Below are 5,873 nucleotides of genomic sequence, written 5' to 3' on the forward strand. Positions count from 1 at the left end.
TTGATCTCTCTCTCTCTCTCTCTTTTCCCCTTTGCTCATTTGTTTTGTTTCTTAAATTCCACATATGAGTGGAATCATATGGTATTTGTTTTTTCTCTGACTTATTTTGCTTAGCATTATACTCTCTAGCTCTATCCAAGTCATAGCGAATAGCAAGACTTCATTCTTTCTTTATGGCTGAAAAATATCCCATTGTTATATAGATGTGGATAGAGATAGATATAGATTACATCTTCTTTATTCATTCATCAATTGATGGACTTTTGGGCTGTTTCCATAATTTGGTTATTGTAAATAATGCTTCTATAAACATTAGGGTGCATATACACTTTTGAATTAGTGTTTTTGTATTCTTTGTGTAAATACCCAGTAGTGCAATAGACGGATTGTAGGTAGTTCTATTTTTAACTTTTTGGGGAACTTCCATACTGTTTTCTAGAGTGGCTGCCCAAGTTTGCATTCCCACCAACAGTGCACAAGTGTTCTTTTTTCTCCAAATTCTTGCCAATACCTGTTGTTTTTTGTGTCATTGATTTTAGCCATTCTGACAGGTGTGAAGTGATATTTCATTGTGGTTTTGATTTATATAACCCTGATGATGAATGATCTTTTCATGTGTTTGTTGGCCATCTGTATATCTTCTTTGAAGAAATGTCTGGTTCATGTCTTTTGCCCATTTTTAATTGGATTTTTTGTCTTTGGGTGTTGAGTTGCAAAGTTCTTTATATATTTTGGATACTAACCCTTTATCAGATATGTCATTTGTAAATATCTTCTTTCATTCAGCAGGTTGTCTTTTAGTTTTGTTGATAGTTTCCTTTGCTGTACAGAAGCTTTTTATTTTGATGTGGTCTCAGTTTCGCTTTTGTTTGTTTATTTGCTTTTCTTTCCCTTGCCTCAGGAGACATATCTAGAAAAATGTCCTTGGGGCCAATGTCAGAGACATCATTGCCTATTTCTCTTCTCAGATTTTTATGGCTTCAGGTCTCACATTTATCCATTTTGAGTTTATTTTTGTGTGTGGTGTAAGAAAGTGATCCAGTTTCATTGTTTTGCAGGTAGCTGTCCAGTTTTCCCTACACCATTTAAAAGACTGCCTTTTTCTCATTGCATATTCTTGCCTCCCTTATTGAAGATCAATTGACCATATAATTGTGGGTTTATTTCTCAGCTTTCTATTCTGTTCTATTGATCTATGTGTCTATTTTTGTGGCAGTACCATACTGTTTTGATTACTAGAAATCTTTGTAGTATAACTTGAAATCTGAAATTGTGATACCTCCAGCTTTGTTTTTCTTTTTAAAGATTGTTTTGGCTGCTCGGGGTCTTTTGTGGTTCCATACAAATTTTAGGATTGTTTGTTCTAGTTCTGTGAGAAATGCTATTGGTTTTTTGATAAGGATTGCTTTAAATCTGTAAATTGTTTTGGATGGTATGGGCATTTTAACAATATTTGTTCTTCCAATCCATGAGTATGGAATATCTTTCCATTTGTTTGTGTTGTCTTCAATTTCTTCACCAATGTTTTATATTTTTCAGAGTACAGGTCTTTCACCTCATAAATTAGGTTTATTCCTGGTGCAATTTATTATTTAGGTGCAATTTTAAACAGGATTATTTTCTTAATTTCTCTTTCTGCTACTGCATTATTAGTGTATAGAAATGCAATGGATTTTGGTATATTGATTTTGTATTACGTGACCTTACTGAATTCATTTATCATTTCTAGTAGGTTTTTGATGGAGTCTTTAGGTTTTTGTACATATAGTATCATGTCACATGAAAATAGTGAACGTTTTACTTCTTCCTTACCAATTTGGGCTTGCTTTCTTTTCTTTTCTCTTCTTTTCTTTTCTTTTCTTTTTATTTCTTCTCTGATTGCTGCAGCCAGGACCTCCAGTACTACATTGAATAAAAGTGTTGAGAGTGTTCCTGACCTTAGAAGAAAAGCTCTCAGTTTTTCCCTATTGAGTATGATGTTACCTGTGGGTTTTCCCTATATGGCCTTTATTATATTATGAGGTATGTTCCCTCTAAACCTACTTTGTTGAGAGTTTTTATCATGAATGGATATCATACCTTGTCAAATGCTTTTTCTGCATCTATTGAAATGAACCTATTAATTTTGATTGCAAAACTGACCATCACATGGAATGATCTAAAGACATATTAGAAGGTAACCTTCTCATCATGATGATCTCTGCAGAGAGGTGGAAGAATAATCTCATACGTTAGAGCTCAGGCTGGTGTACCCAAATCCTTGGAACTTTGTTATCTCAAGCAGTTCCATAGGTACATTATTTTTTCAAAAGTCACTCATCAAGTTTAAGACTAGATCTAAATTTGACCTAAAAGTACTATTTGTGGCATGAAAAAAAATAAGACTTTTTTAATCTGTGACTTAAAACTCTATGATTCTATCCTATGGAATTTCAAATCATTTATGACTTTTATAAGTGATAGATACGTTGGTGTGTATCACATTTGGTCTTTCATTTAAACATGTATTCAGAATCAGCTAATGGACACTGGTGTTACAAATTCCTTCCCAGCAAAACCACAGATGGTTTGTGCAGTCAGGCTGTGCTCCAATACATAGGAATCTATCACACATGTATGTATTATAACATACTGAAATGTTCACCGAGGTCAATTCATTATTGGGTAATAGTTCATTTTGTTTTGTTTTAACTTTGTGAGGAACTACGACAAAATTCATTAGTAATATCTTACTGATAAGAAGAGAGAACATAACTATTAACAATGACAAAGATTCTAAGATGTTGGTGCTCTGTGCATTTGCTTCCTTATCTGGGAATGGAACTTATAATGGTAGCCCCCTCTTAGGGTTCTTGCAAGCTCTAAATAAGTTAATATGTGTAATTTCATTGATCAGTGATTGACCATGGGCACAGTCTCATGAAATGATCGAATTTATTGGTTTTACATTTCAAGGACTCATATTTGATCCTTTTCTTTTATATTATATTGAAGATTCTCATGACGGCAGTATAGCTCTTTACTACTCACAATGTGATCTGTGAACATAAGCATCAACCAGAAACTTGTTAGAAATTCAGAACATAGGACACGATCCCAAGCCTCCTGATTCATAATTTGAATTTTAATATTGTTTAATAATGTTTGGTGATTCCTATGTTCATTAAAGTTTGTGAAGTACCAATACAGTTTCTCCTTTCAATTATTCTCTCCACCACCTTATCATAGCATCTCAGTATATCTAAATCATTCCACTATTACCTCATATTAATTGGCTTTTACTACATGAAGTTTTTTTTTTTTATTTAGCTCAATTAAAATGTACAATTTCATATATAAAGGGGATTAAGAGGTAAAACTTCCTGTTGTAAAATCAGTAAGTAACCCTGATGAAAAGCACAGCAAAGGGAATATAGTCAATAACATTGTATGGTGATAGATGGTGACTACAATCATCATGGTGAGCACTGAGTAATGTATAGAATTGTTGAATCAATATGTTGTCCACCTGAAGCTAGCATACTAATGTATGTTAATTATACTTTAATAAAGATTTTAAAAATGCAATTATAAAACTAAAGTCCAGTCTAAAATGAAGTGGATGACCATATAACCATTGAAAACATAAAATATAAAAGTAAAGAAGGAAGAGAAGAAATAAGCAAATTGCATTTAAAGGCTCATCAATTGCTTGGAATTTATCAACCAAAAAAGCGTATTCTTTCCTTTGCCATTTGATTTCTATTTATAGCCTACAGTTTGATCAGATATAAAGGGAAAAGTACAGTGACTGTGTACAAAATTTGATTGATGTTCTGTGTAATGGTCGAACTATAGAGGTTATTGCAAAGCACTGTCCAGCACTTTAGGGCTTTAAGAAAGCAAAACAAGAAAATATGAATTATTGCAGCATTTCCTAGAGCAAAATACATCAGAGTACAACATACGTAAACCATGGTTCAGTGACTTTCACTCTACAGAAAGAGATTTAGATTTTGATGTAGATGAAGTAAAATGCCTTAGATATATTTACTTACAAAGTCAGCCATAGGGTACCATGAGATGGAGTCAAGTGAGGGATCAATGATGATGGGCTATTCAGAGATGGTGTGATAGATTCCTATGTATTGGAGTACAACCTGACTGCAAAAACCATCTGTGGTTTTGCTGGGAAGGAATATGTAACACCAGTGTTATTGTAATCCTCCCCATGTGTTTCTTAGATAATGTCTCTTTTTGCTTTTCTTTTCTCTTCTTTTCTTTTCTTTTCTCTTTTCTGATCCTGACTTAGATTGGTATTAGCTTTCCAACATTCTTTCACTCTCTGCTATATGGATGATTCATATATCATACACTGTCTACCTTCCCATCCTTAGCCACAAAAATGTGACTTCATTTTGAAGTAACAGGGTTTCTGGAACCTGAGTTTATATTAGTGTATTAGTAAGGATTCCACAGAGGAATAGAGCCAATAGGAAGTACAGGTAGATAGATACATAGGTAGTAGATAGGTAGATAGATAGAAATATATATACATACATATAGAAAGAAATTTACTTCAAGAAATAATCTCATTTAATTATAGAAGCTTGGTGAGTTCAGAATCAGATGGGGGAGGCCTACAGGCTATTAAGTCTGTTTAAGTCCAAGGCAATCTGCTGGAGATTTCCCTTTTGCTAGAGAGGTCAGCCTTTTAGTTCTATTCAGTCTTCAACCGATTGGACAAGGCCCACTCACATTATGGAGGATAATCTGCTTTACTCAAAGTTGAGAGATTTAAATGTGTATCTTGCCAAAACCACTCTTGAAAGAACATGCAGGATATTTGACCAAATATTTGAGAATTTTGCCCAGACATGTTGACAATTAGAATTAATCATCATAGTTGTTTAAAAAAAGGAATTTGAAAAAGTGAAAAAGCATCTTAAAGTCTACCTGAAGACATTATGTAAAACTGGCAAGATGATACCTCAGAAGAACTGACACATAAAATAGTAGTAATTAACTCCACAATATTAGTTATTATTCTATACTGAATTTGTTAGCATTTCATCTTTCTTTATCAGACTTCATTTATAATAACTTTATATAATCTTTATAACCATAATATTTAACAATGTTGATGTAAAATGTATATATGTGTGTGTATTTTCATTTCCTGTTCATAATCTCAATAAACTATACCACTTGTCCATTCACTTAATTTTTTGCTCAAAAATACTTATTAATTATTTATTTGTGTCAGACACTCTTTTATTTTTTTTATTTTTTTTAAAGATTTTATTTGTTTATTTGAGAGAGAGAGAATGAGAGAGAGAGAGCACGAGAGGGAAGAGGGTCAGAGGGAGAAGCAGACTCCCTGCTGAGCAGGGAGCCCGATGCGGGACTCGATCCCAGGACTCCAGGATCATGACATGAGCTGAAGGCAGTCGCTTAACCAACTGAGCCACCCAGGCGCCCCTGTCAGACACTCTTTTAAATGCTTGGGCAACACCCAGTGAACACAATGGAAAAAAAATTTAATCAGTCACCATATTTCTGAATTTAGAAAACTCAAAATTTTGCAGCATCTTGAACATTTTTATCTTGAAATTCTACCCATTACATATCCCATATCTCTTCAATATATCTACTTTTCTCCCCTTCAACCTAAGTTGCCTACCTCACTGGTCAGTTACTTTCAGTTTCTTTTCCTTGAACTCAAAAGTGCCACAGCTTGCCAACCATAGTGAATAATTCTAACATTATTATTTCCTTGCTGTCCACATTAAATGAAAACAAACAAAACAAAACAAAACAAAAAACCAAAAGCCAAAAATCAACATGAAAACCTCAAAACCAAAATCATTCACTTTAGGTCACATTTGAAGATG

Source organism: Callorhinus ursinus, unplaced genomic scaffold, assembly GCF_003265705.2.
Source record: "Callorhinus ursinus isolate GAN/ISIS: 27379988/994484 unplaced genomic scaffold, GSC_fseal_2.0 scaffold3, whole genome shotgun sequence".
In the NCBI taxonomy this organism is placed as follows: domain Eukaryota; kingdom Metazoa; phylum Chordata; class Mammalia; order Carnivora; family Otariidae; genus Callorhinus; species Callorhinus ursinus.